The sequence below is a fragment of the Colossoma macropomum genome, unplaced genomic scaffold, assembly GCF_904425465.1.
Source record: "Colossoma macropomum unplaced genomic scaffold, Colossoma_macropomum, whole genome shotgun sequence".
Taxonomy (NCBI): domain Eukaryota; kingdom Metazoa; phylum Chordata; class Actinopteri; order Characiformes; family Serrasalmidae; genus Colossoma; species Colossoma macropomum.
Window position 1 is genome coordinate 22,164,722 of NW_023494806.1, and position 23,042 is coordinate 22,187,763.

Here is a 23,042-nt window from a genome sequence, read left to right on the forward strand (position 1 = left end):
TTGCACGACATCAGGGAAAAGCAGCACAGCTGAGCCAGCATGCTTCAATTCAATTCAATCCCACTTGTAAAACACTTTTAACAACAGGGAGAAACTCCCTAAGAGCATGAGGAAGGAACATTAAAGAGGAACCAAGACCATCTCACTGGGTCCCACCAAATAGTGGAATTATAATACAATCCCGTCTTCAAAAAAGTTGGAATGCTGTGCAAAGTGTAAATAAAAACAGAATGCAATGATGTGCAAATCATTTAAACCCTACATTTAATTGAACATAGTACAAAGAGAAACTATCAAATGAGAAATTTCAACACATTTCAGAAAAGCAGGGACTGGGGTATGTTTACCACTCTGCCGCATCACATCTTCTTTTAACAACACTCTGTAAGTATTTGGGAATTGAGGAGATCAACTACTGCTGTTTTGAAAGTGAAATGGTTTCCCATTTTTGCTTGATGTAGGATTTCAGCTACCCAACAGGTTGGAGTCTCCTTTGTTGTATTTTTTGCTTCATAATGTGCCAAATGCTTTCAATGGATCACAGACCTGGGCTGCAGGCAGGCCAGTTTGGCACTCAGAATCTTTTACTACATAGCCATGCTGTTGTAATACATGCAGATTGTGGGTTGGCATTGTCTTGCTGAAAAAAGCAAAGCCTTCCCTGAAAAAGACACTGTCTGGATGGCAGCAGATGTTGCTCCAAAACCTGTATATATTGTTGAGCATTAATGATTCCTTCTCAGGTGTGCACTAATGCACCCCAGTACCATCACAGATGCTGGCTTTTGAACTGTGCGCTGATAACAAGTCAAATGGTCCCCCTCCTCTTTAGCCTGGAGGACGTACCAACCATGACTTCCAAAAAGAGATTTAAATTTTCATTCATCAGACCACAGGACACTTTTCCACGTTGCCTCAGCTCACCTTAAATGAGCTTGGGCCCAAAGAAGGCGGTGGTGTTTCTGAATCCTATTTATGTATGATTTCTTCTTTGCATGGTACAGTTTTAACTTGCATTGTCACAGACAATGTTTTTCGGAAGTCTCCTGTGCCCATGCGGTGATTTTCACTACAGCCTTTCAGCCTTGTCCCGCAGAGATTTCTTCCAATTCTCTGAATCTTGAGATTATGTACTGTGAATGATGAGTTCTTTGCTATTTTATGCTGAGAAACATTGTTCTTGAATTGTTTCACTATTTGCCCTTGCAGTCTTTTACGGAGTCTTTTACCCCATCTTCACTTCGGAAGGACTCAGCCTCTCTGAGATGCTCATTTTTATATCTAATCTTGTTACTGACCTGTTGCCAATTAACCTAATAAGTTGTAAGATGTTCCACCAGGTGATTCTTTTTAGCATTACACAACTTTATGAGACTTCTGTTGCCCTGTGACCAAATTCAAAGTAGCCACACATTTTTCAAAAAAAACAATACAATTTTTCAGTCTCAACATTTGATATGTTGACTTTGTACTATTTGTAATTAAATATAAGATTAGATTAAGTGACCCTTATTAGTCCCACAACGGGAAAATTTCATCTCCGCAATCTAACCAATCCGTGCAGTAAAACACCACATACACACTAGTGAACACACACACTAGGGGGCAGTGAGCACACTTGCCCGGATTCGTACTGATTGGCATGAGTCACAAAACTTTTTAAGGTTTGAATGATTTGTGCATCATTGCATTCTGTTTTTATTTACATTTTGCACAGCAAAACTTGTTTGGATATGGGGCTGTACTAGCAGTACAGAAGCACAAATTAAACAGAGGCTCTCAGTTCATGCAGAGGACAGATGTGGGTGACAAGCCACTGATCTCTCATACAGTGATTGGCAGTCATGAGCCTAATTACAAATCATGACAGAAGTTTAAGTGGGATATGATGGTTGACTATTCATTAAAGTCAACCAAGTTCATCTCCCTGGTCAGATTAAGCTTGATTCATCATGTTATATCATTAAAAAGAACAAATTGTCCTTTTCCCGTAATCATCCATTAAAGCATTATGGCTTCTAAAACTTCTGGTTTTTGATTATGTCATGATGCACCAGCAGACAGGGAAAACAATATAAACCAATCATGTTTTACCACCACACCCCACAGAAAATGTGTCATGATTTCTGATTCACATTGACTTTTAAATCTCTGGGACTTTTTGAGGCTTTTTCATTGAAGCAGGAGGGTGAATGGCACACGCAACGTACATGTGAGAAGAGATTTGTCAGGTAAAAAAAATTGCTAAGATAAATCTAGTACTTATAAATTGTCATCTTTAGACAAAGTCTTTTTAGGGAATATGGTTAAAATTACATTTTAACGTTTCATACATTTTTTGGAAACATGCAAGCTGGTTTATTAGCTAATTATTGAGCTACTGCAGAAAGAAGCTGAGTATCTTATTGAAATCATACAATTTATCACATAGCTTCAATCATTGTCACAATGGAGCCTCAGAAATGATCAGTCAATTGAAGTCTTAGACACATAGATAATGACAACCTAAAAGGTAAAGCTAGCAACGAAGTTAGCTGGCTGGAGCTGCACTCTACAGGCATTCTTCAACTGAACAAAGACAATAGTCATCTGGTTCTATGACCAACACGACTGAGGTAAAGGGTACATTACTAATGCTAGCTAGCAACACAGATGTATTAGTCTGCAACTCAGTGATCAGGTTCTAGCAGTTTGGACTGGATGATTCTCAATGGTAGTAGAGCAAATTTGTATATTACAAGCTGGGTATTGTAGTGAGATAATGGTGATGAAAACACAACAACAAAACCGAATTGTAAATTCAGTAAAAAGCTCAGAATTCCAAAATGGTAGAACCAGAGTAAAATACCAAATGACATTCAACTCTAATGCTGGAATGCTCCTTTAATGTCATTTATCAGGCCCCATAGTGGGCTGTCCAAAGCTATGCCCAACTCTCTTTATAAGCTTTATACCAGAAGCTGAAAATGAAAACGTCTCCCCACGGAGCTTTGAGGTAACAGTGCCAATGATACGATACACGTGTGAATTCCTTGCCCCCGTCCTCGCGCTCAAAGAGAATGAGCTAAGCGCCGGGTCCAGGGTAAGGCCAGACACAGCAAATTAACCGCTCTGACACGAGCGTGACACAAACACATGTGCAGGATGGATTTCCTCACTGTAACTCTTTCTGATTACGGAGAGATTATGAAACCTAATCCTTGGGCCGGGATTACAGGGGTGACCGGTCTGAAGTGGTAATGTGATCCCATTGGCACGGTGGGGGAAGAGGAGACAGAACAAGGCACCCCCCCCACACTTTTAGCATGCAGGCACCCTCAGCTTTGTGTCATTCTAGATGCCCTTAGAGTGCTGAGGACTGAGCGACAGGGGGAAATAGGCCACAAATGGGAGAGGATGAAAGCAAGGCCCCGACAAGTGGGGGTTATGGGGAACCACAGAGAACCCAGGGGAGCCAGGGATGAGATCATGATTTGATGTTGCCAAAAAGTTTTCAGGCACCTGGAATGTTGCTTGATGTTGCTGACTTCTGTCACGATGCCACACTGAGACATGTTATACATGCAGTGTGGATTTCCTCACGATGACTACATGTTTAGAATGTCAGTTTTAAAGCCGGCGTATTGACATTTAGATGCAGCAGATTGAAACCACAACCGCTTTTCACTGGAACTAATGCACAGGCACATGCAAAAGTTTTGGCACCCCTGGCATTATGTTTTGTTGATTTTCTAAGCGAAAATAAGTTACCGCAGTTAAGATGCATGTTTTAATGCACAATTACCGTTTATTTGCTGAATTTAACATATTGGGGAAAAAATGAAACATAAAATGGGCCTGTGCAGAAATTCTGGCACATTTTATATTATATATCGTTGCTGTCGTAAACAAAACCTTGTATCTCATAATTTGAAAATGTCTGTTGCCCTTCATATTGTGTGTAAATTTCATGATGATTGGACCGAGAAAGAAATGACCCAAAATTACATAGAAAAAAGTCTGGTTCCATTGACTTGCATTGAAAGAAAAGTATGGTTTTTCCTTCTCCTGTAATCATTTTGGAGATACGATATATATATATATATATATATCGCTGCTGTCAGAATAAAACCTTGTATCTCCATAGTTTTACATATATATATATATATATATATATATATATAAACTCAGCAAATTTTTGCAGTCTGTGACGATACAGGCAGTGTAGATTTGTTCAATCTCTGAACTCCACTGACCATCCCCTTTTCACCCCCGATCCACACAGCTATAATCAAAACGTATTTAGTAAATTCTACAGTTCTACAGTTATATAGTACTGTCTGTAATTAGATAATGATGCAGTTTTCTTGTTTTGACTCAATGTTCTAGCACACCGGAATAAAGAATGTCAGCTTTTATTTCATTCAAGAGCGTTTATCACTATATTGACTGAATCACTTTTATGCATAGGGCATCTCAGGACTGGAAAAATTAACATAACATGTTTAGACTGCAGTCAGCAGCGTAGAAAAGAATACATTTATAGATTCAGTCCCACAGTATTTATAGTAATTCTTAACTACAGCAGATTGTTGCAAGGAAATTGATGGAGATACAGATCAATGTTAGAAAGTCTGATTTTACGTTAATTTGCTGATATTTGTTGTGTTGTTGTAATAAAAATTGTAAATAGTGTTCACTCTGTAGAAATGTGCTGACTTTCTTGTTCAGACTGATATGAACTCTACATTCACATGATGAAAATAAGATTATTAAATTATTGAAAGCAATAAATATACTCTGATGAAGCTTATTATGTCCACTTATATAGTCGTTTGAACATGCCCATTCAAATGACATACTTTCTTGATTTTTGAAATGGAAAATAGTTAACACATCCTCTACATGGAGCTTAAATATGGCTTTTTCAGTGCACGGTTTCTATTTATTTGCAGAGTTTAACTATTGGAGAAAATCAAACAGAAAATCTAACTTTTCACAGGTTTTTTTCATTATGTTGAATATAGCACAATAATAAACATTACATAAACAGTAAATCTCTGTAGAGGATGCATTAACTTATTTTAATGAAGAAAATCTACAGAACCTAATTTGAGCAGGAGTGCCCAAACTTTTGCATACCACTGTATAACTAACAAAATACTGCATTTTAAATGGAAACAATCTTTCTTTAGGTTCATGAGGTTATGAGCACATAATGTGATTAGTCATGATTTAGTACATATTATAATGTGATTAATCACAATTATTTATAATTTAGTATATCTAATGTATTATTTTTTGTTTGACAGCTGTAAAATAGATGTACAGGTAGATAGATAAATATTAGTGTCATTGGCAGAGAGAGAGAGAGGAGAGAGAGAGAGAGAGAGAGAGAGAAATCCACAGAGTAACTATAGTAGTCTGCTTCAATAATAAATCTAGAGAAGTATTTTTTTCTTGTCAAATCACACCAAATCATCTAATCCTCTATTTTACAAACTCATACATTTTTTGGACAATTTTATCCCCTTTACAACATCTTCTTGGCTGAGTGTCCATAATGAGAAATGTCTAAAATGTCTCCTCCAATCTGAGACACTTAAAGCCCCAGGGCATCATTAAGGCCACGTAAAGCGATCTATTAATTTCATTTTGAACACAATTCTCACAGATAAATAATCTTCACGAGTCGCGACTGTGTCAGGGAAAATGTGAGGTTCTCAGAAAGGAATTTTTCGCGTCGCCCCCTTCCTTGTCCAAAAATACTGGATGGAAACACTTAGCAGCAAAAGTACATGTACAGGGGAAGCCAATAATTGGCTTAAAGAAGTCACATCTGGTTCCTTCGCTAAAGACGAGCCTGCTGAAAAAGTCGAGCTCTGGTCGCTGCCAGGCAGTGGCTGAGAATAGGCCTAAAGTTAAACAAAAATCTTAACTACAGGAAATGGCCTTGTTATCATAATGCAGCCATTTACATTGGCCAACGACCAGTGTCACGCATAAAAAAGAACTTGTTTACTATTTTTGAATAAAGCTGTAAATTTTGCGTATAAATAAAAGCAGCCTGTGAGCAGGTGTGGATTTCAAAGGTTTGTTTGGAGAGTTTTAAGGAAAAGGGAAAAACAGACCACAAAACAAGTGCAAAAAGATGAATTTGTTTTGAGGGTTATCGGCTGCTTTGAGGGGCAGAGTAATCCTTGGCGTTCACTGATCTGAGCTACTAAAGGAACTGCAATTCCCAGCTCTCTAGCAGAGGGAGATTGGGCAACCCTGGGACCTGCAGTAGTGTACTGAATGCAGATTTAAGCTGACTTCATAGCTTTATACAACCCCAGCTTGTCCATACAGCCAATAACAGCATGCTTTAATAATGGGTCTTAAAGCAAAATTACAGCACCTTATACAGTTTTACCCTTACCTTAAAACGTGTGGCGTGCAAAATTCATTTCTTTAGCATTTAAGCTAGGAGGCTAATGTAACTAACAAATCGCTGCTGTCGGACCAAAACTTCGTATCTCCAAAATGGTAACTTCACAGGAGAAGGGAAAAACATACTTTACTTTTAATGTAAGTCAATGGAACCAGACATTTTGCCAAGTAATTCTGGGTCATTTCTCTTGGTCCATTCATCATGAAATTTACAATTAATATAAAGGACAGTAGGCATTTTCAAATAATGTCAAAAACTGAAAAACGAGGTGTTGGTCCTGCAGCAGCAAAATAATAGAAACATATACTTCACCAGTTAGCATTGTGCAAACTGTATACCTAAATCTTTACACAAAAACACATACTGAGTTGCTAATTTATCTCAAATAGACTTGTTTATGCGGTTTCTGAAACTGTATGACATTCTCTTATCTATAAAAACTGACAAGAAGCTAAAAACAGTGGCTAACAGTAGTGCCAGTCGTTTCAAATCCTGACGATTGCTGTGTTTTGTATGTTTTTGTAGATAGCAGTATGGAAAGTATAAAGAAGTCTATTTGAGATTGCCTAACAACTGCTTTGTGTAATAATTTTGGTATGCAGTTAGCCTGATGCTAATAGGTGAGGTACAGAGGTAGGAGACATTTCTTACTCAAGTAAAAGACAAGTACCCCGGTAAAAAGATATTCAAAATATAAGCATGTTTACATTTTTTATTCAACTAAAAGTATAAAGTACATCCTCCTAGATTTACTTAAAACAAACAGAATTTGTAATTCAGTTTCTGAAACATGGTGTTTTTTATTGTGCATTAATGAGACGTTTACGTCTACGTAATTATGGCATTAAGCTTACATAATGGTTTGTGCTAGACCTGCATCATCTGTAAAATCATACAAATGGCAGATTTTAATATCTGCTTCTCTCTTTGTCTTCCTCCTGCATTTCTGGTAGCTGTGGAAGCAGCCAATCACAGGAGACCTGTAGAAAAATGTGCAGGTCTCAATAGACCATCTACGCCCTCCTATTCTGGTTTCACATGGAGTCGATTTCCAATTTGCTAACAATCTGGGAATTGATGAGATCTCTGAATAGAAGTTGTCTATTTTAAAAAATAGATGAATGAACATTTTTAGAGTAATAGCAGTGAGTAAAAAGTACAGGTTTTTCTTTTGAAATGTAGTAAGTAATAGTAAAAAAGTGTTAAGTGACAGAAATATGTGTACATTCCCAGATAGCAAGCATATATTAGTCTGGCTCAATAGGGTCGGCACCCCACTCACTGTATGCTACTGGTGGCCCACCATCAGGCCACTCCGATTATGGTCCTGCGTACAAGGTCTAACTAGTTTTTAAACAGAACACACACACACACACAATCTAAGCCGCTTATCCTCTTGAGTCATGGGGGGCTGCTGGAGCCTATCTCAGTGGTCATTGGGCAGAGGGCAGGAAACATCCTGGACCCTGTGTGTCTGCCAGACCATCACAGGGCAGACACACAGATATATATATTCACACCTAGGGGCAATTTGGCATCTCCAATTCGCCTGACTGCATGTCTTTGGACTGTGGAAGAACAGGCAAACTCCACACATAAAAGGAACCTGGTTGCCCGGCTGGGAAGTCGAACCCAGGCCCTTCTTGCTGTGAGGAGACAGCACTACCTACTATGCCTACTATGCCAACCCCATGTTACAAACAAGTGAGAGAAAAAAAATACAGACAATTTTGTTGAAAAATGGTCATGTTGGTTGACCAGCACACCAGCATAAAAATATACCATATGATGGTTTTGCTGGTGACCAGCATATTAACTGCACTGCTACTGCTCAGAATTCCGGCATCCAAAACACAACATATGCTGGTTTTGCTGGTGATCAGCCATGGCTCAGACTGGTTTTTCTAGGAGGGACTACATTTAAGGTACAGGTAAATAGTATCAAATGTGTAAGTTGGAGATTTGGAGAGCTGAACGTTTCAATAATGAAAAATACCATTACTTGTCATCTACATTAACTTCATAACTCCAGAGCAAAACTAAGGAACCAAACTTCAGACTTGCCTGTTTTCCAAAATGGCTTTCAGTCAGCAGCCTATATGCTGTATAGCATGTGGCTTGTCACGCTTGCTAAAGTCTCAGTTGCAGTTCATGCAGTTGCTGTGCCTTTTCATTCAACACTGCAAGCCAAATCTGGTCATGACTGAGCGGGCCTCGTCGCTGATTTGGAGTGCCATGCAGAAGAGCTGCTGCGACCCTGGCACTGCACACTTGTTAAAGCAGAACCCTGCTGAGAAAAGAATTACGTAAAGGGGGAAAATGCAGATGGGAACACTTAAATCAAAGTAAGGAAATTAAACTTCACAAAACAAAGTAAAGGTTTTTCTTGTGCTTCCAATTCTATTCTTGAGGAAAAAAGGGTGGCTATTTCTGCTCCGGGCATGTTATCCATTCTGCCTGCCAAAACAGCGACGGTGCTGTTGAGCGAGAAATAAAACTAAAGCAGCTTCGGTAAAGGTCATAAAAGGAGTGGCCCAGGAGGAGGGTGTGTGACATCATCAGCCATTTATCCACTGAGAAAATCAGCGTGCTCCCAGAATCAGGCACCAATCAAAATTGCTCTCATTTAACTTTATCTAAATGTCTCCAGGCTTTGATCTCAAGTCTGAAGCATGTTCTGTGGCAGCCAAGTCCAGAGTCCCCTATCATAATGGCCGGCTGATTATGAATGGACAACTAGGCTGATTCATTTTTTCCTCCCATCTGGCCAAGTCCACCCCAGCTTTTACAAACTGTAAACATTCTGCTATTAGCGCTGATGATTTGCTAAATCGCTGAAGCTGAATCTGATATTAAAACTGGTTGGTTGGAGCGCAAAGCATTCCTGAAAAAAACACTCTAAAGGGCTTCTAAATGGGTCTTGGCTTAGATGTACAGACCTGGCTTTAATTAGACTAGAACCTTTAAAATTATGTGGAGGTTCATCAAACTTTACAAAAAGGTTTATCACTTCCACACATCTCATGTATTAACATGGTTCTTTAAAGAACCATCATTTGAAAGGTTCTTTTATGGAGTTTTTTTTGGCAACTTAATATTTAAGAACGTAGTCACCCCTGAGAGGATCATGATTCCCATTGAGCAGGGTGGTAAAGAAGCAGCCAAAACTGTGTAAGCCCATTCCCACCAGGTTCTCTATTTCTGGCAGCAGTATGTCAAAATTTTTGACTTAGTATCTCAAAATTATAAATTTGTTTTGCAAAATAATGACTTATTGTCCTAAAATAATGACTTATTATCTTGGAAATATGACTTAGTATCTTGCATTAATTAATTATTTATTGAAATGTTGACTTCATAACTCAAAATAATGATTTGGGCTTTGTACCTCAAAATAATTTTTTCTAAACATTGATTTGAACATAGTATCTCTGAATAATGACTTTTTTCTGAATATTGGCTTAATGTTGTGAAATAATTACTTACTTCCATGAAATGTAATAACTCATTATATTGACATAGTAATTGAAATTTTTGAGAAAATACACAATTATTTTGAGATACTAAGTCAAACTTTCGAGAAAATAAGTCATTATCTTGAGATTCTAAGTCAAAATTCTGAGAAAATGTCATTATTTTGAGGTAATAAGTCAAAACCTTTAGAAAATATCTTATTATTTTTGGATACTAGGTCAATATTTTGAAAAAGTAAATGTTTATTTGGTAATACAAAGTCTACATTTTGAGCAAATGAGTCTTTATTTAAGATACTAAGTCCAAATTTTGACATACTGCAGCCAGAGGCATAAGGAGAAAATAAACAGGCAAATGGGCTTCCAAACAAAACCAACATGCTAAAAATGTCACATGAGGTAGGAGACCATCATAAACCAACCCCCAGCAATTCCCTCTCCATCTTATACATACACACATGATGGCCACCCGTGTGCTCTGTGCTCCACACATACTTTCATTGCATCTTAGTCAAGTGCCTACAGGAAATACAATATACCTTTCAACACACTTTGTGGTCTACAAAGATGCTCCAAAAAACATGTACAGAGTTACTCTGACAAATCTGTTTTGTTGCTGGCGCAGTCTGCGAGGCATCTTTTATTACATTTTGCTTTTAACCAGTGTTTTCTTTTGACATTACATTAAAAACAGTTCTGGCTCATGTAAAAACGTTATAAAGTGCTTTCAGGGACTGATTTTACGCAAATGTGTCTCTCCCAAATTACTCGGTTATAAAAAAAGGTTCAAAAGCAAACAAACCCTCAGGAACATTTTTTTCCCTCCTCAAGTCTCCAAGTTTATCTCACCATCAGAGAGAATGCATGGCAAGGGACTCCTAGCTGCAGGCCCTTAGCAGCCTCATTTTCTCCCCCCCCTTCCCTCCACCACCCCCTTCGTTTTTCCATCTGAATGAATTCCAGATGTGTGCAGAGTTGTAAGTGAAACTTTTGGAGAGGTTTGGGTGGGGGGTAAATATACTTCCTCCTTATTGTACCTTTATCAATCACATTAGAAGGGTGGAGACAAAGACATTGGCCAAAGAACCCCCTGAGCCTAGCTTGTGAAGGCTGCAGTGGAACTGGAATGCTCATTTTCCAGAGAAGCCTGGATTTAAAGCATATTCCTTTGGTGGTGGGTGGTGGTGGTGGGAGGGTTGTTGAATACCTGCAGGAGAGAGAGAAGATTCATGAGCGAAGTCTGTTCTCTTCTCTGGAGGCCCAAATGTACATTCCTTCAGCATCTTAATACCATCTATCTATCTGGGTCATGCTGTTTTCCATTATGGGCCATGTGTGTGTTTTTTACGAAGGCTTTGGTATTTTGTGGAGTATGCATAAAGATATACACACTTTCAGAAAATGGTGAATATGGTTAACATCTTTATTTTCAAGCCATAGGTCACCAACCATAGTTTCTACGTATCTCAAATGTAGTCGGTCGGCCAAGACATGTTTGGCGTTCAAGCTTTGCTTTATTTTTCACTGGGGCTACGAGTCTGATATAGCTAACAAGTAATAAAAGCTTATTAGTATTGTTCAAATCATCACACGTTCTCAAACCACCACAAACTTGCCTCAAGTGTTCTTGTGTAAGTCTGGCTTATATGGTTCCTGACACTGTTAGCACTAAAACCTGGTCAAAAATACATGGCAGCTAAAAATTTAGTAGCATCCATCTTGAAACCTGAATTTTGTCCATACTTTTGTCCATTTTTATACATAACAAGGAAAACTGGAGTTTCGCACAGCTGTCATCTTAGCACCATTCCAGTGTATTTAAATGCTACTGCTATAGAAGATTAGCCTAGCCTTCAGTAAAGGGCTAATGTGTATCTTGTAATTCAACATAGAAGAAATGATAGTATAGTATGTAAGTAATCTCAAGTAGACTTGCTTATGTGGTTTCTGGCATTATATTGCACATTCTAATCTACAAAATTAGGTCACATAGCTAAAAACAATGGTAGCAATCTTTGAATTTTGTCTGTATGTTTGTCCATTTTAATAGATGAGGAAAACTGTATAAATGTTATTTTTTTCCGCAGAACTATCATCTTAATACCTTTATATTTCAGCTTTTTGGGTGGGGGGTAAATATACTTCCTCCTTATTGTACCTTTATCAATCACATTAGAAGGGTGGAGACAAAGACATTGGCCTTTCCACTGTAGTTTAAATGATAATGCTAATAGAATATTAGCCTGTGGTCTTTAGCTAGGGGCAAATGTATATCTTCCTACCCAGCACAGAACAGGGGAACAACAGATAACAAGGAAAAACTGTATGAATTTAGTTTCTTACAGAACATCATCTCAACACCTGTACATTTCAATCAATCCAGTGTAGTTTACATGCTAATGTTTATAGCAAATTAGCCTACAGCTTTCAGTTAGGGGCTAATTTTAGCTAGGGGCTGTAATTTCCATCCAGCATAGAGGAAGGCATAGTACAGTATGTGGGTAACCTCAAATAGACTTGCTTGGTTTCTGACACTATTTGGCATAACGTTAGCTATGAAATGCTTGATGAAATTACATAGCAATGGTAAAAACTGTAGTAGCAGCCATCTTGAAGGCAGAGGTTTGTTCATATTTTTGTCCACTGTTAAAAATAACAAGGGAAAACTGTATAATTTTTATTTTTCACAGAATCATCATCTTAATCACTTTACATTTGAACCATTTCATTATAGTTTGCATGCTAATGCTTATAGCAAATTAGCCTAAAGTTTTTAGTTAAAGACTGATGTGTATTTTTCAATCCAGCAAAGAAGAAATGATAGTACAGTATGTAAGTAACCACAAATAGATTTGCTTATGTGGTTTCTGACACTATATGACATAATATTAGCTATGAAAAACTTGATAAAATTACATAGCAATGGTAAAAACAGTAGTATCAGCCATCAAGAAGCCTGAATTTTGTTTGTACTTTTGTCCATTGCTAAAAATAACAAAGGACGACTGTATACATTTTATTTTTCACAAAACCGTCATTTAAAATATTGTAGTGTAGTTTACTTGCTAATGCTAACAGCAAGTTAGCCTATAATCTTTAGTTAAGGGCTTATGTGTATCTTCCCATCAAACACAGAAGAAATGAAGGTACAGTCTGCCTTTTAAAGACAAATTCTCCTCACTTTGAGGTGTTTTTTTAAGTAGCACAACTGTAGGTACAGTGGTGACACAGCCCTCAGAAAGCAAACCTGAAAAAAATCAGGGAGGAAATCGTTTGATGAGGGGAGAAAAAACAGTGTGGAAAAATAAGCTCTTTTCATTCAGCAAAAAGAGCAAAATGCGAGTATGTGTGTGTTCCTGTCCCAGCGCGCACATATGCGTGTGTGTGTGTGTATCCATGCATCTGTAGGTCTCGGTGTGTGTGGTCCGCTTTCTCTGAGTAACCCCCGGTAATAGAGTCATGACTGAAAGAAAAATACTGCTCTCTATTTTTAATAAATCTCAAATCCTTGCAGCCTCGGGGGCCGCGTGTGGGCCTGAGCTGAATTTCATCACTGCTGGGTAATAAAAAAAAGCACTGCCTTCATGGAGCCTCACATAAGCTACAAGACGTGTGCAGAGCAGACATTTCCAAAAGAAACCCTTTAGCTGCTTTGTTCCCTTCGTCATATATCTCTTGTCATCTTGACAATGATGCTAAACGAAGGGGGGTCTTTCACAATGCCTTAGATGGTTTGTGTTTGTGGGGAGAAATACATTGTGATGCACATTCTGACTGTTTGAGGTTACCAGGCCTGGACCAAGAAATGAATCGCAGTCCATAAATGACTTTACATGCGCTTTCCAATGGCTTTAATGAAACGTCTTGGGTCCTAGGACATCGCCATGTTCAACCAATATCAAACATTTGAAATTACGTAAGCTGTCCTCCACGGAGTCATACTGAAAAAAGAGCGAAATGAAATATGACAACATTTAATCGTCCTCAGCATCTCCATGTGTGCTTTGTTTTCAACCCAGATCAGACGCAAAGCCAGAGCGCAAAACTAATGCTTTGCATTTGTCATTAGCTGTTAGCTGCCCTCAGCTGTTAGTGTTGTTTTGCTATACACAGGATTCACATTACATAATTATGCTGTGTTCGACTATGGTTTGTATTTTTTGGCCTCCAACCAGGAAAAATCAAAGAAAGCGACCCCTCAACTGGGAACTTCCACTCAAAAAGCTGGGATTATGCTCTCAAATCTGAGTTTAGCGTCTGACATCAGTATGATAGTAATAGAATACCACAATCCATATCCATCTTCTTGGAAATGAAATGTTTTAGACCCATTGACATGCAAACAGAGTAGATGGTCAAATCTATAACACTGACCATGAAGTCAGCAAGCTAGCTTGTTGCTAACAATACTCGCTTTCACGTGGTAGCAAGGAAATGAACTAGTTTCATTGTCATCCTAAATAAATACTTTGAATGAACTATTCTTTCAATCAAAGCATATTTTAAGTTGAATAAAACTGCTTTTGACAAATCATTTTTCCCCACTCTGTAGCTGAAATGTGTAGCAGTCAAATGCAGCATTATTGCTATATAACCTTGTGGTTACATATATAATTACATTGTTGGTTGACGTGTTCATATGTTGACTGATCTAAAGTAAACACTACTATGATCTGATTTAAAACTAGTGAAGTGATACTTTATTACTGTTGACAGTGTGAGTCGCCATGTTGAAATGACCACAAATGCTAAATTCAGAGTTGCGGAAAATTTCCTGACTTTCCAAGTGGGAACTCCCAGTTGACATGGTATTTTCTTTGTTTTCTTCCTAGTTGGACTTCAGAAATTTACATTTACAGCATATTCAGCTTATTTTCATGTCAAAAGTAATTTATTTTCACAGTTACTTCCATGTCAAAAAATGACAATAACATGAAAAAATAAAAAAAAGCCTTTCCTCCCCTCAAAACAAGACTGTATACACAGGGTTTTTTTTATCAATTTCTCAAATTCAAAGCATAATAAAATATCTCCTCTTTTAATTTAGAAGAACATGGTATGGCTTAAAAGCTTAGAATCTGAGATTTTTGACAGATTTTCGACAGAAAATATACTACCAAAATATGTGTCAGGTTTGTTTGACATTGAACTGACTCTATTACATATGTCTTTTACACATATACATATCATTCAATAATTGACATTATGTGCATATATTGGTATATGTATGAATATAAAAAAGTGGCACAGTTAAATATATATTTAGCACATATATTCAAAATGTATTGCATCACATGTATTGCACATATATTTTGATATGAGCAAATGGTACATGTACATATATGTTTCTTCCATATGGAGCCACTTGATTCATTGAGCTGCAGGTGAGAAATACTAAGGCTAAACAAAATGAAATAAGGGGTTTTGAGATATATACGCCATGGGAGGGGATGTAGGGGTCTTAAAACCATCAATATTATATCATTGTTCTTGGTTCACCTCCTTTTCTCTGCGCACTGTGTGGCATTTTCTTTTCTTTTTTTCTTCCCATTTGTGGTGGCGGGGAGCGTCGCTGGCAGCTGACGGCGGGGCAGAAAGTGGCGAGAAGGAAAATAAACTGACCGGCTACGATCCGTCCGCAAAAGCTAAATATTGACTTAGCGACCTGTAATCAGATTCACGCACATGACAGAATGGAAATAAACACCAACATGTGCGACTGCCTGCTGCCCCACAACACAGAGCGAGCGCGGGATGAGTGGAAAGCGGGGCAGCCCGAGGCCGCCTGTAAACTTAATCCAGTAATGGGCCGTCTTTGAAGTCGTGGGAGCACAAGAATGGCAGTTAAACAGCCCTGTTCGTCGTGAGTATAAATATATGGACGTGTGCATATATGTGAAGCATTTGGCGAGCCAGCGTTCACTTTTGACCCTTGCTGCAGTCAAAATTGAACGTTTACGATGCCGACTGGAGACTGGCAATGCGCACCGGGCTCTTCACACTTGGTATAAATAGAAAGCAATAAAGTCATATATGCATGGTCATTCATAAACTGCTGCACTGCCCCACTATGGGAAAAAGTTAAGTGTGGAAAATGGCTTTTTATGATAGTTGATAGATCACTGACAGACTGTTGTTTTTATATATCAACACTGGTTTCGTGATATCAAAGTTATGGCTTCTCTCAGCCTTTACGCTGATACATGTCACAGATGGGGTATTATATCCTCCATCTAAGTCTTAAATCAGAAACTGCCAGAGCAGGGAGGCCCCATCTTCCCCATGGATAGAGCAGTTTGAATCATAACGAGCAGCCACAGACTAGAAAGCAGAAATCTGTGCAAAGAGTTCAACATTAGTTTGAGAGCAAATGCTAGCTTTAATGTTTTCAAAAAGGACATGTATATTCACACAGTGGCTCCATTCAATTTAATGATCCATACTGTGGGATCACGTACCAAAACACATTAGCAAGCACTGAGGATAACATCATGAGACATCCCGAAGAAAATAACTCTCCTGTCTGACGCTAGAACAATCTGAAACTGACACAACCTTGGAAACTGCTGTCACTGTTTACTGTTCAAGGAACAGATTGACTTTGTTAAGGCAAAGTTAGCTTTGAGCACAATCCATTGAACTGAGGTAAGCGTTTTCTTACTTCACTCATGGGCACATGAGCTCTTCTGACAACTACTCTACACTAATGGCCTTGGGACAGTTAACTAAGAAGCAGATCTTCTGGTTTTGGAGGTGTCAACCTGGAGTTACTTAAGATGATTCCATACTGGGATTTCAAGCATGGAAGGTTCTCTTCTACACTTTAATAACTTTTAAAAGTCCAGGGTTCATTGGAGGGTGACTGATGCCATACAAGAACTACTTTTGGTTTTCTAAAGAACGTTTAATTGGAGGATTTAGGGGTGGGAATCTTTAGGCACCTCACGATTCGATTCGATTACGATTCAGAGGGCTGCGATGCGATTATAAAACGATTATCGATGCATCTCGATGCATCTTTTTTCTCTATGCATGATTTCTATCTTCCTACTGTCTGAGGACTTGGTAGTTTTAAAGCAAAGTATTTGTAATGATCCATAATGTAAATGCATTACGGATCATTACAAATACTTTGCTTTAATTATCTAAAATATCTTTTATTAATAAATCAAATGGAAGTGCTGTGGCAAGTGAACTAGAAGGCTCTCGTTCAGAGACACTGCTGCCACTCATCTGCGATAAAATGCGCTGTTGCCCTGAAAAAAGATCCAGTGGCAATGGGTGTCCACGCAGCACGTTACAGCCACCCTTTTGGTCTCGTTGTAGAGAGGGGGGGGTGTTTTCGAGACTGGACGCTGAATCTCGGCTCCAAAGTGTGCAGCATAGCGCGAAAGCCCTGGTTCTCAACGACTGAGAACAGACAGCAGACAGCAGGTCACATAGCCCCGAAGTCTGGCCTCGCCAGTAGCGAACGAAAAAACAGATTAAGACGAACATTTGGAGGACTTATTCGCATTTATAAGCAGCGCGGTTGGTTAAATCTGCTGAGAGACTGTCTTTCTCTAAAAAGTTGCGAAAATGAACTCGCTTCTCTTTCGTATTTTCCCGTTCCACCTTAAATGGTGCAGCAGTTACATTCGGCGCCTAAGGCAGAATTTAAGGTGGAACAGGAAATTAGAACGAGAAACTGGCGAATGAGAAGCGACTTCAGCCATTCAACATTTTACAAGAAACTCTTCTAGTTTTGAAGGAAAGTTCTCTGGCGGAGATGGGAGGAAAGCGGCTGTAGCTAAAGCTTAAAGCAGAGCGAAGTAAATCTGCGCTCTCGTTTATATTTTTAGCCCATACTAGGACATTAGCACACACTGAGACATACTGGACATTAAATGCTGTGGCTCCCAAGGTGGTTTGACTTCGTTGAAAGGCAAAATGGCTCTTCTTAACATTTGTGTTGTGACTCCTGACCTAACCTAGCCTTTAATGCAGAGGGAGCCGGTTGAATTTCTCGCTCCTCCAGTAGTGTTTCTGTTATGTGCTGCCACAGACTGTCCGGGCGCTGCACTTCCGCACTTCCAGTTCAGCCTTTTGCGTTCCGTCAACATTACGTTATAAATTAAATATTTAGAAAATCGATTTTTGACGTTGAATGAATCGATTCAGAATCGTTCACGTCCGCATCGCGATGCATCTAAGAATCAAGTTTTTCCCGCACCCCTAGGAGGATTCTTTAAAGACCCTTTTTTTAGATGTGTGAGTGTGAAGATTTTTTTAAGTAAAGCCAAAAGCCATCCATTCAGTTTTAGCTGTAGATGGGCTGCCTTTAACTTAGGAATGAGGACAGATTATCCATGATCACAGTGGTTCTTTGGCTCTTTTCATTAACACTAACAGTCATGGTAAAGTTTATAGTCTCTCAAGCCAGGCTTTTGCCTGCTGTAAGAGAGTCTAGTTTGTTTCCCTTAACATGGTCAAGAACTGCATACTTTGAGAGAAAAGAGCCATTTGACCGACGTGCAAAATAACCAATTACTGACCATCAGTTTAGCATGAAGTGTAAGGGTAGGAGAATTTCAAAATGGGGCTACAACCATCAAACTTATGCACAATAAAACTGTATGTGTCAGCAACTCTTTTTCAATCAACATATAGATATCTCTATATCTATATCTCACTCTGAAAGATTACGTTTTGGCACACAGAGTAGGCAACTACGCACAAAAGTGTGTTTACTGGAATGTATAGGCTAACGCCTCAAACACTTTAGAGTCAGAACAGATAGTTACTCTAGTGGTTTGCATGCTCACTGTCCTAAAAGGTAAGCTACGTTTAGCTAACCTCTGCTGTTAACCTGTAAGGTAACACTATTTAATGTTAGCTAGCATTTAGCATTTACTTTAGTTTTAAAAGAATGTGAATTACTGAAATAATGTGCAGTTGGTGTGTAGAACGATAAAATGATCACACATGGCTGTCTAATATTAGTTGAAAGTGTGCTGTGGGGTTAAAACGGAATTCAACCGATTTTTCAACATTTCTGCATAATTAAATTATTAAGATGTAAACAAAGTCGTTCAGAGTGGTTTGATATAAAAGTACTACATTCTCAAAAAACTACCATAGTGGCATCATTAACCCCTTAAAATCCCAGGCTTATTACATGCTAAGGCTTATTATTGAATAACTACAGGGACTTCAATGCAAACTGGTTGAGCTATTCTTAGGTTATAGAAGTGTGTAATAAAACGTTGGGCCTGCTGGTGGGCCTTGGCCATTTAAGGGGCTAACTAGACACTGACGCCTATAAAGCTAAATCATAAAAAGGTATTATGAATACACTGCCAAATGCCTGTGACACTGTCTTCCATTTCTATTGTTTTGTGAGATTTTTGCCAAAAACATGTTTTATAAATTCAGAGAGGTACATGCAGAGTATTGAGACAAAAGAGTCCCTAAGGAAAACAGAATTGTTTTTTTTAAGATTTGCAATACTTTACCATCATCAACATAACATATGAAAACTGAGAAGACACATGTAGGTTGACTAGTTTTTTTTTTGAATAACAAATAAAATGGCTATATTTGCATGGTGGACATCACGACCCCTGGTTCCTATCACCACCCCTGTAGAGAAAATTCTGAGTTGGCAAGTTTCTCTACGATGAACTATTTTAGTGCAAACACTCTGAATGACTTTGTTTGCTGACTTAATAATGAAGAAATTTTAAGAACTGGTGGAATTCCCCTTTAACTATATTACATTGACTAATAACTGTTAATATGTTTTTGTCTTCTGTGTTGAAGATTGTGACGAAAATTTGAAATGTGTTGCAGGACATGGCGCTACTTGAAATCTGCAGGCAGAAATTTCTCTTGACCCTTTCAAAAATCATGATGCCCATCAAGTTTTACCCCAAGTGCAAGTGTACAGGGGAAGTCTGGTATCTTCATTAAAAGCTTACATATTAAGTATCAGACCCACCGTTTCTTGTGAATTGCACTTCTTTTATGTCATGGTTACACCTGCAAGTTTGGTGCCCACTGCACTTTGAAAGCAGTCTATCTTTTTTTTTCGACTGTTTTTGTGGCTAATCTGTTACAGGTGGATTCCAAGATGTCCATTGACCCCTCGCTGGCCTGACTCATTAGGTTTCAGCTGTGCAAGAGGAGAAAGTGACAGCTTTCATATTCACCACTGTCATGTGGTTTGGATCTGGTTATTAAAATGACGACTATGCATTATTCATTAGCAGATGCACGTGCACATCTGAGGTCAGTTCATTATTGTGCTCTCGTGAAAGGAGCAAGAACACAAAGGAAATATGTTGCAGGCCCACAAATGTCATTCATCCCCACGCAACGCAACAGATGGAGGGAAACAAGTTAAAAGATAAGAACATGTGGATGAAAAAGTCAAAAATCATTGGAAGCATATGGCCGGCATTAATGTGTGACACATGGGGAATGGCTATCATTGGCATTTTTAGATCATAAGAGATCTATGCTCATTTGTTCATTTGCTCGTTTGTTCACTATTTGTAATTATTTAGATATGCATTCCCTTTTAAAGTCAAATTTGACTTTGAAACCCACCCCATTCTATGTTTTTTTTCCCAGAGGCGGAAATAACGACTATTATATACTAAAGCTTTGGCACAGAATAGGCATAATCTGGAAGCTTTTTTCCCAGCATTTTTCCCAATTTTCCTCCCAATGTAATAATGTCCAATTCCATCCACTAGCTAGGTCTTCTCCAATCATACGGTACTACCCGTGCTAGGAGGGTGAAGGCTAGCAAGTGCTTTTTAGTGGCAACTCATACTTACAGCATGATGTGATATTGCTTGGTGGTTAACCTGAGGACCCTAATAAGACTCCTGCTGACAGCAGACATAAATAAACATTTTAATGTGCTGGTATGATGTACTGACACAGACTAGCAGATAATACAGTCCCTTTTTAACAGCAATGATTATTCTAGAAAGAACACTTTGTAACATTGGTTGTGCTGCGAACTCCTTCCCCGAGCAGATTAATCTGATTGGAAGCAAGTTGGGAGAGTATTCAAAGAGAACTTGTACATGTCTTCCAAAGATGTGAGTGAATGATCTACTATTGTCATCATATCTTCACCAGTATACTGTTAATTTTGCATTTGAAACCTACACATCGAGCCCAGACCTTCTTTTTAAGCCTGTGCGTGTGACGTCAATATGCAAAGATGCATGATGTGGTCCGAAAAACCCCCGCAAAATCCAACCCGACACCTCAGACTGTTAAATCATTATTTCAGGCTTTACAGCGCGACTCGCAGCAGCGCACACATACCATACTGTAGCATGTTTTCTTTTTCCTGTCTCAGTGATGCGACTTCTTTAGGCTTTAACAAACCTAAAGGGTTTTTTTTTATTTAAAAGATTAACAGAGAACACCAGATTTGTATGCACCAGATTAATCGGTTAGCTTTTAGAAATTTTGTTCACAGTTATCTTATTTAGAAAAAAATTACACAGATTATTTAAAATGAAGTAAGAAATAAGAAATAACAGTAGTGAAGCTCTGCACTATTAAAAAGACATGCTTCTTTCAAGAATTCAACTAGACAAATTTCTATCTTTATAATCTTATAATCTTTAAAAAAAAGTTCCAAAATATTGCATTCTTAAAATGAGTTATGTTTGTGGAGAGCTTCAAAATCTTTCAAGCTAGCTGGTTAATCCTCTCATACATACAAATATAAATCTAGTCTTTTAAGATCAATATAGTATATATACACATACATATATATATATATATATATATATACATATATATATATATATATATATATATCTGTTGTTCATTTTCAAGATTTTCTGCCTTGTTAAGTTGTCATCTTTTGCAGTGTCACCACATTAGCAGTTGAATTATTTGTTTCTGTCTGTTTTTAAGCAAGTGTGTTCCATTTCTTTGGAGTTAATAAAATAGTTTATATGCATATATGTTGTGACATTTCATACTTCATTATGAAAAGTAAGCAGCTTAGTCCCCATATAAGCATTGAATGGACTGGGGAGTGAATGGTATATTCTGAAACCTGAAATGTTGACATACAACAAAAAACAGAGGAAATTTGGTTTTATATGATAGAGGCCATTGAAATCAAACCAATGTAATATTTACTGATTTAAGATCATTTACGACACAAGATCTTTTTTTCTTAATTTAACTTAATAAGCAACAGTTTCTCATCAAAATGACAGATGTTTATGCTTGACTCAAGTACATCTTTTCTTCATTGTTTTGATTTTTCTTGTTTTTTGACACAGATTTTTCTCTGTACTCTAATTAAATCACAATAACGTTACCCACGTTCTGACCTGGGAAAGCTATTAAACAGCTAACTAACCCTAGCTATTACATTCTACTTAATTTGTTGTTTCAGAATGAGCATGGTAGGCGTTTCATCAACCTAAAGCTGCTTATCTAGATCATTCTACCCAACTGGATCAAGTCTGACACATTTTGGACTTTTAACTGGTTACAAGAAAGTACCCTAAAAATGATTTTGTTTATATTTAGCTTATTACTATTTCAATTAATGCCCTGTGTTTATGTAGACCAGAACATAATCCTTGTGGTCTGAAGATTTCATTGTTTTTAATAGTATTTTTTTTTCTTTTTTTACTGTGGGACTGCATTTTGAACTAATCCAGTATACGTTCTACTGTGCCTCCGATGTAAAATTGTAATACTCATTTATTAATACTTCTCTTATCTTCTAGTGAATTAAAACCAGCACTTGCATTTTCAGCACTCGTTCCACCCTAAACTTTGCAAACTTCATCTGACGACGCAGATGTTTTGCAATTGTGATTTGGTCCTCCACACTTCCCCATCTGCTCCTAATTCTACTTCCTTCGTGCCTTTCATGAATTGTGCACCCCTATGACTGACGTCCAAGGCCTTTTATCGCGTGCCAGGACATTAAATGATGAAAGAAATCAAATATTTTATCCAGATTGTTTTTTGCTTTGAATTGTGAAATTGTCTCCAAGTCCTGATAAGAATGTGCAGCACATTAAAGCCAAAAAGATACAGCATACAGCACAGACAAGTTTAAGATGTTGCAGTAGAAAGTGTGCCCCACATTTTAGCATTATTCATCGGGAGCTGTAGAT